This window comes from Artemia franciscana, chromosome 11 (assembly GCF_032884065.1).
Source record: "Artemia franciscana chromosome 11, ASM3288406v1, whole genome shotgun sequence".
NCBI classification, from domain to species: Eukaryota; Metazoa; Arthropoda; class Branchiopoda; order Anostraca; family Artemiidae; genus Artemia; species Artemia franciscana.
Window position 1 is genome coordinate 18,326,489 of NC_088873.1, and position 13,165 is coordinate 18,339,653.

Genomic DNA, 13,165 nt, shown 5'->3' on the forward strand with positions numbered 1-13,165 from the left:
CTCTGGAACAAATTACTGCCAGATACCATTGCTGCCCAAACCACAGACAGCTTTAAGAACCATCTTGGTAATGAATGGTCAAAAAAAGAATGGAAGAACATTCTACAAGGAAAAATCCTTAGATTGCTCCAAGTTGCAATTTAAGGTAATAAACTTATTAATTCAAAGACGCTTCCTGATCTCCTTACTCTGGCATCTCAGGACTCTTGTACAAAAGGACATAACTTACAGTTATCCAGGCATTTCTCCCCAAAGCAGCAATGCACCCATTTTCTTACCAACTGTCTTGCCAACCTCTAGAACAAATTACTGCAAGATACTGTTGCTGCCCAAACCAAAAACATCTTTGAGAACCATCTTGACAATGAATGGTCAGCAAAAGATTGGAAGTATAACTGGGAAGCACTTGAGTCAGCAACATCAAACCACTAGTCAAGTGTACATATTCAACAATGTGTCATATATTATCAACTCTGGAGTTTCTACAAGGAAAAATCCTTAGATTGCTCCAAGCTGTAATTTAAGGTAAGGTAAAATTCTAGTTAATTGACTTCTTGCTATCTTGGAAAGGGTTTAGGTTAGGAAAATGAAACTTTCAGGGATAGGACTACAGGCAAAAGTATGGCCTGGGAAATTATTTTAAAGTACCCACCTCTACTCCTTCTCTCTCTTGAGAGCCCTGAAATTTGCCTACATGACCTACTGAAATTTTGAAAAACAACATTTTACCTTAATTTTCAGTTTCCAGTTGCTTTTTCTCTGCCTTTAGTTCTGAAAATGCAATTCCTGCTATTTGAGTAGAATTCTGAGCCATATCAATGCTTTTTTTCAAAATTTAGGAAATGTATTAGTATTTCTTTAAAACCTTATAAAATGGAATTGAGCAAAGTTATGAAGCTGAAAACAATTTTGTTGTACAAGGTCATCAAAGGTCAGGGCCCTCTAGAGGGAGAAGGAGTGGAGGTAGTTGCTTCAAAATGCCTTCCTGGGACATACTTTAGTCTTTAGATTCATCCTTGAAAGTTTCATTTTCCTAACCTAAATCTTTTCTGAGATAGCAAGAAGTCAATTAACTAGAATTTTACCATAGGGTAATGTCCTCTTTCCTTTAACACATCATAGACATAAGTCCCAAGATTAGAAATTTTTGTTAGATAGCCTAGGTCAGAACCCAGACAACTTTGGGAGCTATGTTGGTAGGAGGATTGGTGTTGGTCTGACTTGGATATGATAAGATTTGATCCTAAGAGACACCAAATACCTGGACTAATATATTATTTCTAAGTTACACAGTAAAATAGCCTAAATGATTTGTGAGACACTCCTTGTAAACATGGTGATCTTGACAGGTATGCTAGGCTATTGTCTATCATTAAGTAATTTTAGAATAGTTTCAAAAATAATTCTCTATAGAAGTAGTATCAACCTATTTAAACAATAATGCATAAGGGTGTACCTTTTAGTACACAAAGAACTAGCTCCAGGCCATGATGTGTTAGTAATTCAATTTTTAAAAATAATTGTTTTAATGTAGAGTAATAGACAGGGCATCATATTATATCCTTCCACATATTAAGGACAGGAACATTTTCCTAAGGCTACCTTGACTAGCATCCCACCTTCACTTAGGAACAGCACACATAGCCTAGAATAATTTGCCAAGGTCATAAGTCAAACAAGAAATATGATGATTCTAACTGAGCTTGATGTCAAGTAACAAATAACTTCATTTTTCTATCAAAATGAATATGTCACTTATACAATACCAGATTGTTTGAGAGATTTCTCTCTATTATCACTTTTCCTAGAAAAACTAAATCTGTAGTTTTGGGAAAGAAAGTTCCCGCTGTTTGTACTGTTTCAACCATATTGACAGATAAACATATATCTATCAATATCGACAGACAAACAGATATACAAATTACCAAAATATTTTCAAATGCACACCTTTCCCAAAAAATCTCTTTCTGTTCTTCTACACAAGCTTATAGTTTTCAGCGCAGTGTGGCCATGTGCCTGACATGAGATAGCACACTAAGAGAAGCGAAAATGTGCCGTTTGCACTATATATTTTTTGGGTGGAGTTCGACATTTAGAGGAAATTAAATCTTGCAGGGATGAGTGCAAAAAAACAGAAAGTCAAAGACAAAATCACCAGACAGGCGTAAATTGTGGGTTTTGTCTTTCAGGAAGCTAAAACACAAAATTGGTAGAATTCAGTCTTCATTGACAAATTTCGGCACCAGATTCTGAAATCGGAAACAGTGAAACATTTTTCTCCAGATTACTTACGCTTTTGTTGTCGAAATTTTGTGTTCTCAGTCTCTGACCTGACAAGAAAGATTTATCCTTAGTTCTCTGGTATTTCAGAGGACTAAGCAGAAGCGGGAATTAAAGAATATCTAGCAAAAAAATACTGGCCAATACCTAAAGTGGTATTTTACCTTACTTTCTGGCTGATATGCTAAATTATGCCCTATCAACAATGGAAATTGATATTAAAAAACCTAAAAAAAGAAATAAGTACTCAGTATGCTGGGCTTGCAATATAAATAAGTTATACAAAACTGAGGAAGTTAAAGGTGCATTTGATAAAGATAACTAATGGATGGGATAAAAAAGATGGGATGGATGTGAAATAAAAGAGAAGCATGATCCTTAAAGGTCACTTGTCTCCAAAGTGTCATTTAGGTAAGTGACACCGAAGTTTGCTTCCTTGTACAATGTTCTTATGACATAGCAATTTTAAGCTTCAAAAAGATGTAAATTCTGAAACTTAGTTATGAGAACAAAAAATATTTCGTAGCTTCATAAAATACAAGTTAAAACGACAAAAAGGACCAAGTTAAAGAAAAGAAATTAAACTGGCCTTTACCAATGCAACTACTTATAAAATTGCAGGCCAAAGACAATGCTCGTCATGAAACAGAAGCAGAAGACCTAAATATGAGACAAAACTGTACTTGACAAGGTCCATCGACAGTACTGATAGTTATTTTGTTTGTGTTTCCCATGAGCTTCGAATTAGTTTTGTAAATTTTTAAAATCCAATATTATGTTTATCTTCGGCTAGTATTCAGAATAATTTTCGAAGTCACGGACCAAAAAAAGAAAATATAAATTTAACTTCTAAAAGACGGTAAACCTTCATTCTATATCGCCCAAAATTTTGTCAACAGTTTCATCTTAATTTTGATTGTCAACGGATGGTTTTTTGATGTCATAAATATCAATGGTAAATCCCTTCAGCATTGCGGGTGAAGGATCAAGGGACTTGCAGCACTTTTCCTGGCAATTTAGTCAAAGTTGAATGTTCACAATAGAGTTAAGCATTTTGAGCTGCATCTTCTGTCGTACTTGTTTTGATAACATCAGGAGATGAAAATTGCCATCAGTTCGAGATACATATACAGTCTTGACTAGCTACCATCCAAGAAGTTCTATACTTGTTCAACTATCACTCTTTCTCTTCACTACCAGAAAAAAGATAATGGTTAAGGCTTTAATTTTATCAGCAGGAGCGTGATATGCCATGTTGTGGTGGGGGGGGGGCAGAGACAACTGCCTCACCCAAACCACGGTCACCCCCTCACCCCCACACAGTATTTGTTGAGAGTTCATTGCGTGAAGACCTTGTTTTTGGATGGTAACTTTTTAATAAAGTAAGGTTCCACCTGTGGGATTTCCCCATAGACATTTATGGTCGGATTATTTATTTACCAGCTACTGACATTTTCCCTACTTATTATAATTACCTCAGGATTTAGTGATTTATTAACTGCGGAAACTTGGACTAAGGGACTTAATTAACTTAGAGGATTGAACTTGACTGAACTTCTGGCAACCCTAGCTGAATTTGACTTAAAATTTGGGTACAATTAACTATCATTACCAATATTTTCTAGTTTTGCCACTGCCTTACTCTCTCTGTGCAGTGCTGCCACTGCTTGACTTGAGTCCTAAAGCAACTATTGTGGTATGTCGAAACCAAAGAAATATTGTCCCGAGTGCCGACTGCTGGTAACCACAAATTCTGTCCGATGTGTGTCAGGATGTGGCCACTGGTATCACGCAGGCGTTATTAAATGCGCCCAAATCGGGCTAAAGGACTATTCCAGCAAATCTTTATGTATGGACTGTCTTGCAAAAAAAATTCCCCTGACTGTGAAGTCACAGGCATCTCAACCCCCGCAAAAGCCTAATGCGAAGAGACCTGTAAGGGGAAGTGGAATCGGCACTTCTTCAAGCACAGTACTGATGTAGATAGAGACTAACAAAGATGATTCTTCTCACTTTCCCCAGGGTTCACTGAAATCATTCCAAATTATGCAAATCATTTTACAGCTCCTTAATGAGGTAAAAAATGTCAAATTTGGTGACTTATAATCTTGTGTTTTTATTTTTATATTATAAATAATTAGGCTGCAGCCTTCATACTAAAGGCTCAATACTTTAGCCAAGTGAGTAGATGTGGTTGTTCCTTCTGATAGTTACTAGCTTAGGCTAAAAGAGTAATTGTATATTTATAAAACGATGAAAGTAGAATCGTAGACCCAACTTGTTTTAGGAAAATGGTATTTAATGATTTGATGTACAGATCTATTTTTGAAGAGGTGGACATAATATAAGAAAGATCAGACGTGTATGCTGTTTAGAATCTGCTTGAAGATCATTTAGGCAAATTGCGCCCACTGTACGCCAAAACTGTTTGACATGCGCAAAATCAGTTTAATCCGCCAATTTGAAAAATTCTATGCGCAATCACCTAAAAAAGCACCCAAATGGTGCCAATGCGGACCAATTGGCCACGAAGTTTCAGCATGCACTTGCAAATAGAATTTCCAAGTTCTCAGTACATGAGTATGTCCCCTAAGTACTCAAAATCGTGTCATTTTTAGCTAAAATTTCTCCATGTTGAAATTTCAAAATATAAAGATTTTTTTTTATTAGTTATACAAAAGACACATTGTAAACATTTTAGTAAGTGGCAAGTTAACATCAAATATACAGAAGACTAAAAATATACAGAGAAGGAGAACGAAAGACCACAATTTCTTGTCGTGTATACTAAAATGCAAATTCAAGCGCATTTCTGCTCTTAAGTGGTCTAATTATGAAAAAACTCCCAGCCCTCTTATGCTGAGTTACTATTTCAAAAAGGCTAATTTTCTTCGTCAGATTGGAGTAATGACCCTCTAAACATTTAAAATCAAGTTTCGATAGATTTTTACCCACATTACATTGTAATTCATTGAGAAAATTTATTGAATAGTTTATGAAGTACCAGTTTTTCATAGTATTACCTTATGAGCAGCAATTAGAAATGTATATTTAAAATATTGCAAACTAGTATCAAAACTTAAGCTTTGAGCACCTTGGCAACCTTTTAAATCTGATTGACAATTTATTTGTTAGTCGCTTTGACAACTCTTCTTAGAATAAATTTTTCGTGGGATTTCAGTAATTTAAATCGTAGATTCCTTTTAATAAAATTCGCGATCCATTCCTTCTTTCATTGAAACTGTCCGTGATTGTAACTGCATTGTCAATTCATCTCCTAAAATTTTGTTTATATCCACGCTATTGCGCGTGAAAAGTTTTGCTTTGGTAGCAATATCGTAGCATCAGGTATTAAAATTATCCTCTGATTTTTTGTTCCAATATTATGCTTTTTAGCCTTTGTGGAATTGCCCTAAATTTGTATTTGGCTTTACATTATGTTTCTGATTTAATCGTGAAACAGGTATAATGTATTAACAGGATGCGACCCATCACTAGAACTGGGACAACCTGTGCTCTCAAGGGCTAATCTATGCGCCTCAGCATGATCCCTTTAATCAAACTAAAACAACTGTAGGCTACACTTTCAGGATTAGAACTCTCAGCCTGTTTATTATTCCATCTCTCCAGTTCATTATTGGTGACTTAAGGTGTTTAATTGGTCAATGATTAGTCCTCTGTTTTATAGATTATGAGTAAGAGTTTGATTCAGTTGATGGAAGAGCTTTGTCAAAAGGTCCTATCCCTGTATGGTTTACCAGATAAATGAATTAAAGTGATTAGTCATATGTATGATAGTAATATTACTATGCTTAAAATGGGGAATGAGGTTAGTAGGGGGCTTGCAGATAGATTCAGACCGACTGTATCTGAAACAGCAATATGTACGAAAAATGTGGTTCAATCTCGCTTTCTAAGGTCATGACGAGAGAAGGATTGAGTTGGCTAGGACACGTCAAACGAAAACCAGGTCGTCCAAGAATGGAGTGGGAGAATGTCATAAGAAAATGTTTAGGGGAAATGAGAACTTCTTGGGAGGATGTAAAGAGGTAGGTTATAAATTGGAACGGAGAAGGAGCTACTGCATCTTTGTCAGGCTCAAGCGGCTTTGTGTCACCGTGAACCACTGTTAGTAGTATTATAATGAAAAAAAGAAAACAAATATAAATCACATTCCGTAAATGTTCACCGATGAACAGTTTACAGCTTGTATCACCTAATCCATTGACTTTTTCTTTGTCTCTAACTCCACATGCAATTCATATCCGTTAGGACAATATATAAGATTTTTTTAAAATTTTCTCCAAAAAGCAAAAATGAATGAAGATAAAATAATTTCAAACAATTGGCAAAGAAGGATAAAAGCAAAACAAAACAGGACTTCGGATATAGAGAATGACGAAAAAAAGAGGTGAAAAAAATTAAAATAATCATTCTTCGGGGTTTGACAAAACCTCCCATTGCCTCCGGGGCAAGGGCTACAAGTTACGCTAGCTGTCCACTGTTCGTATATAAGGTTTTTATTGAAAGAGTAATCGTATAGAATTCGGAATAGCCTCATTCAACTTAGATTGAAAGTTTTAGCTCAATTTTTAAAAGTCAAGAATAATCAGACGGTAGGCAACTTCCTCCACGCCTGTTTTTCTAAACACTGTCGATCAAAATGTTCAGTTAGCCATTGTGTTTAGAACGTCAAAAGCTATGGTTACGGGTTTGAGCCCCCCTCCCCAGCACTTAAATTAAACACAAAACGAACAGAAATTGAATAGACTATCATAACAAACAAATATGCAATACGGTACTAATATAAATGAATAAACAAATCTTAAAACGAGTGAAACTTAAACTGAATATGGAAATCAAGCTTGAAACGAACAAAGTTCAATACAAACAAGAGTTTGGGTTTTGCATCCTTCTCTAACTATAAAAGTCTAAACCCCTACTGCGTCATTGCTGCTTTACTGAAAACTAAAAGGGTCTTGAACAGTCTTGAAAAGTACAAATGAAATCAAACTGAATATTTGATAAGTAATGACATCGATTGTTGAAAGATAATCAGTTCAAGATATTATTTGTCTGAAATTTTTATTTTCATTTGGTTTTGGGGTGGCGCTTCGCGCCACCCCAAAACCTAGTTGGTGGGGCGCTTCGCGCCCCCCCCCAAGCCCCCCCCGCGCGCGTAAGTCGTTACGCGCCACATTAGTTACGCGCCATTGTAGTTGTGTCCCTGTGTCCCACCTGTGAATAGAGATAGATATAAATATATGTTTTTAACTACGTAAAACATGCGAATATACAACATTCTTCGCTGTCCCATTGTCTGTGCATATAAATAGATTGTCAGGTTTACTGACTCTTGAACATGCAACATATAATTGTCCATGGGAAAAACAATCCGTATTCAGATCTATACCTCATTATTCTAATGATGTGTCCCTGTGTCCCGGTCGTCATTTATATTCCCTGTGTCCCGGTCGTCATTTGTGTCCCGGTGTCCCAGTTTGTAATTTCTCTTTGAGTGTCCCGGTCGTCATTTATATTCCCTGTTTCCCGGTGTCCCGGTCGTCATTTGTGTCCCGGTGTCCCGGTCTGTAATTTCTATTCGAACAATCCCTGTGTCCCGGTCGTCATTTATATATCCCGCCTGTGCCCCCGGCGTCCCCGTTGTAGTTGTGTCCCTGTGTCCCGGTCGTCATTTATATTCCCTGTGTCCCGGTCGTGATTTGTGTCCGGGTGTCCCAGTCTGTAATTTCTCTTTGAGGTTCCCGGTCGTCACTTATATTCCCTCTGTCTCGGTCGTCATTTGTATCCCGGTCTGTAATTTCTCTTTGAGTGTTTTTTTCTTTTTAGTTTTTTTTTAGTTTTTTACCTTTTTTCTTTTTTCAGTTTTCTTTTTCTTCTTTATTTTTCAGCGTCACTATGAAGTACATATCGACGAACCTTTGTTTTTTTAACTTAAATCTGGAAGGCATTGATGACCTTATCCAAGTCAAAATCCCAAACCCAATCATCATCGCTATCATTTTCAGTTTTGATATGTTTTGACTCTCGCTGTCCAGGTGGATTTTCATCTAACTGCGCGGTTTTGCGTTCAAATACCGTTAATGACGTCACCGTCAAAGCAAAAATGACGACAACTAATTTCATGACGTCAGCCGACACAGAAACATGACGTCACCTGATCCACAGATCCACAGACAGACAACTTATTTTTATATATATAGATGTAGATATAATTAGTTTTCACTGAAGTGCCAATGACGGAGCAGGCTTTAGACTTTTACAGCTAAGCGAGGGGGCAGCATCCAAACTCTTGTTTGTAGTGAAACTATATTTTTTGGACGTTCTTGGAAAGAACTAATAAAATTAAAGGGAATTTTTGATATAAGCGTAGGCTACTAATTGCTGAAAGCTCACCATTTCAAACTTTAAGTCTACTCTAATTTTATGTTTATTTTCAATGTTGTAATAAGTACAAAAGAAAATATTCGTATTATAATTCGATCGAACATGTAGTAATCGGTTTTTATGCGTCACAGGATTTCGATCACAAGAATGAACGCTACTAAACCTTCACACAGCTCATCAGGAATATGCCGCTGGGCAATACAAGCCTGTAATAAAATAACAAGATGTTCGAACAATGTTACTGTCCTATGTATCAAACGTTTTGGTTGAAGGCTGTCTGAACCCAGTACTTTACCTGGCTTAAGACGGCAAATATGTGCCTGAATAGAGGGCGACGTGATGGTGATATAGTTTTCAGCATGGTCTAACTTTTCAAAATGACCAAAAGCATAAATTGAACTGTTGTGTCAAGATGAGGTGGATCATCAGAAAATAATATGGGAAAATGACTTTCTAAAGAGCCTAAAGGAATCAAATTGTCCTAAGACGAAGAGACGCCCCAACAGCTGGGGGTTATTTTTGATATTCCACGAAAACTTGCAGATTTGAAGCCGTTTCCGTTGCCGCAGAGTTTTTATGTACATGCGCTTCTTATCTTTGACTATCTGAAATAAACTACCTGGCCTTGAATAACTGCATTCGGCCTAAATATGAAGCCAGAACTTGTATCAATGTCTCAAACTCTTCAGAGCTCTAACATTTTCACTCCACCCCTTTATACGGGTCCCAACTTGAGTTTTGGCAAAAGGAAGAGAGACTAAAGCATTGAACTTGATTGATTGAACTAATTCCGTCAAGTAAAAATCGAAATCAAGAGTGTTCCCGCTGATGATACACACAAATGATGAATTAGAATTGGGATTTTGGACAACTCAGAATCTAATGTTCTCTGATATAGAGAGGGATCAAATTGATCCTTGCAATGCTTAAAAAACCACTTAGGCTTTTGCAAACTACAAACTTAAGTTATCGCTTGTTAGGATATCACTTGAAACTTCAACAACGGTACCTTGTATCTGTTGGGCATCCGTTAGACCATATTTATTCTAGCCTATTTTATTGTTCAAAGGTATTACAGCATCAAATAGTAACCATATGCAAAATTTCACTAAACTCCTTCAATGAAAGTGTCAGCGAAATGAATAAGCTTCAATAGCTTTCTGCAAGTTCAGGGTACTACAATAGGCTTTAAAATTAACATTAAGAAGACGAAGTTGCTAAGGCTAGGAATAAGTAAAGATGAAAAGGTGACATTCGGTAACAAACAGATCCATCAAGTGGACAGCTTCACTTACCTTGGTATTATTATTAGTAAATACGGTGGGTGTCGTGAAGATGCTAAAAGTAGAATAGCCAAGGGTTAGGGTGTTTTTTCACAGTTGAACAGGGAGATAGGTCTGCGAACAAACATTAAAATATTGGAAGCTGTAGCGATGAGAGTGGTCAAATATGGTTTTAAAGCATGGACACTTTGAAAATCCCCAGAATATTTGCTAGATTTTTCGGAGAAATTGCCTACGGATTGTTGTGGGTACGCAATTGACTGACCCTATTTTAAACAATAGGGTGTACGTAAGTTGTCTTTCAATCCCGCTTTACAGTGCTATAATAAAAGGAATAAGTGCTATAATGCTATAATATAGTGCTATAATGGTTAGAAAACATCCAGCTGATGAAGGATGGCACTTTGGCAAAGATTATCTTTTCGGCCAACCGTCTAAGGCTAAATAGAAAGCTGGTCGTCTTCAGTTAAAATGGGGGAGGTCATAAGGAGAGATTTAAGAGAAATAAAACTTCTGGGAGGCTGTAAAGAGGTAAGCTTTAAACAGGTTGGGATGGAGGAAAAGTGTGCGTAGCTATGCTGGCCTCGGGCGTCATGGTGCTGCAGTGAGTTGCTAGTAGTTGTAGCATATCCTAAAAAACTGTATAGAAAATTTACCAACCTGGACCGCTTTCTTAAAATCCAAACAAACTCTTGAAAAATTATCACCCATTAACCACTTCACAAAATAGAAAACAAATTGTTACGTGTATCTAGATCCAAACTAGCATGGTAATGGTAAAATGCTACTTTGGTCTTTTCGAGAATTTTGTTATACTGCTAAGTCTCGATACTTGACTCTTCGTATAAATCCTGTGTCCCGGTTAACTCTGGTCCTCCCAACTAGCAAAAGAAAAAAAAACTCACAGACGTCATTAAGGAGCACATATCTTATAATAAATCTTAATAGCTTAAAACTTTCGGTTCCCAACAATCATAAGTAAGGTGAAATGAACACATGCATTAAGCCCAAACTCCAAACTATTCAGGCAACATCATCAACTGTTAGTCAAACAAGCTATTAATTCACACCATCAGATTCAGCGTATCAGAGAACCCTATTGCAGAAGTTTCAAGCTCCTATCTACAAAAATTTGGAATTTTGTATTTTTTACCAGAAGGCAGATCACGGATGCGTGTTTATTTGTTCGTTTGTTTTTTTTTTTGTTTTTTTCCCCCTGGGGTGATCGTACCGACCAAGTGGTCCTAGAATGTTGCGAAAGGACTCACTCTAACGGAAATGAAAAGTTCTAGTGCCCTTTTTAAGTGACCGAAAAATTGAAGGGCACCTAGGCCCCCTCCCACGCTAATTATTTTCCCAAAGTCAACGGATAAAAATTCTGAGATAGCCATTTTATTCAGCGTAGTCGAAAAACATTATAACTATGGCTTTGGGGACGACTTACTCCCCCACAGTCCCCGTGGGAGGGGCTACAAGTTACAAACTTTTACCAGTGCTTACATATAGTAATGGTTGGTGGGAAGTGTACAGACGTTTTCGAAAACTAGCTGTTGGGGTGGCGCTTTGCGCCACCCCAACACCTAGTTGGTGGGGGCGCTTTGAGCCCCCCCCCCCCCAAGCCCCCCTGCGCGCGTAAGTCGTTACGCGCCATATTATTTACGCGCCATTGTAGTTGTGTCCCTGTGTCCCACCTGTTAATATATATATATATATCTATATATATAAAAATAAGTTGTCTGTCTGTGGATGTGTGGATGGATGTGTGGATGGATGTGTCAGGTGACGTCACCTGAAAAAACTGGATTAGGTGACGTCAAAACTGAAAAAACTAAAAAAAGGCAAAAACTACAAAAAAAAACTAAAAACTAATAAAAAAAATAAAAAAGCTAAAAAACTAAAAAAACTATAAAGGTAAAAACCAATAAAAAACTAAAAAAAAAACTGAAAAAACTAAAAAAAGGCAAAAACTACAAAAAAAAACTAAAAACTAATAAAAAAAGTAAAAAAGCTAAAAAACTAAAAAAACTAAAAAAACTAAAAAAAGGTAAAAAAATAAAAAAAATAAAAAATAAAAAAAAAACTAAAAAAAAGGAAAAAACTGAAAAATAAGCTAAAATAAAGGTAAAAACCAATAAAAAACTAAAAAAAAAAAAGGAAAAAACTAATAAATGACGACACTCAAAGAGAAAGCGACCAGGACAAAAGGAATGTTCGATTAGCAATCAACAAAGCACCGGGACACAGGGAGTATAAATGACGACCAGGACATAAGTAAAAAAAAAAAACTATCTATATATATAAAAATAAGTTGTCTGTGGATCTGTGGATCGAGGATCAGGTGACGTCACCTGAAAAAACTGGATCAGGTGACGTCAAAACTGAAAAAACTAAAAAAAGGCAAAAACTACAAAAAAAACTAAAAACTAATAAAAAAAATAAAAAAGCTAAAAAACTAAAAAAACTAAAAAAAGGCAAAAACTACAAAAAAAACTAAAAACTAATAAAAAAGCTAAAAAACTAAAAAAACTAAAAAAAAGGCAAAAACTACAAAAAAACTAAAAACTAATAAAAAAAATAAAAAAGCTAAAAAACTAAAAAAACTAAAAAAAGGTAAAAAACTAAAAAATAAATAACGACCGGGACACAGGGACACAACTACAACGGGGACACCGGGGGAAACAGGGGGATATAAATGACGACCGGGACAAAAAAACTAAAAAGAAATAAAAACTAAAAACTAATAAAAAAAACTAAAAAATCTAAAAATCTAAATAAGCTAAAAAAGAAAAAAAAGGAAAAAAATAAAGGAGAAAAACAAAACTAAAAAACGAATGTATATACAGACCGGGACACCGGGATACAAATGATGACCGGGACCCGGGACACAGGGAATATAAATGACGACCGGGACACAGGGACACAACTACAACGGGGACACCGGGGGAAACAGGGGGATAACCTGACAATCTATTTATATGCAAAGACAATGGGACAGCAAAGAATGTTGTATATTCGCAAGTTTATATAACATAGGGACACAACTACAATGGCGCGTAACTATTATGGCGCGTAACGACTTACGCGCGCGGGGGGGCTTGGGGGGGGCGCGAAGCGCCCCCACCAACTAGGTGTTGGGGTGGCGCGAAGCGCCACCCCAACAGCTAGTATATATATATATATATATATATATATAT

At 36.5% G+C, this 13,165-nt stretch overlaps 1 protein-coding gene across 5 annotated transcripts in view; it reads right to left on the bottom strand.

Moving 5' to 3' along the window:
• LOC136032910 (enhancer of mRNA-decapping protein 4-like) overlaps positions 1-13,165 on the bottom strand; it is a 115,860-nt gene that overhangs the window by 69,695 nt on the left and 33,000 nt on the right. The window contains exon 1 of one of the 5 annotated variants that reach the window (XM_065713356.1): positions 1,926-1,977. The exons of 2 other annotated variants lie outside the window; for them this stretch is intronic. The gene's annotated coding sequence lies outside the window, so the exon portion shown is untranslated. Of the gene's footprint in view, positions 1-1,925; positions 1,978-13,165 lie in introns of those variants that run through there. 2 more of the 5 variants (XM_065713360.1, XM_065713358.1) reach the window with 2 other exon arrangements.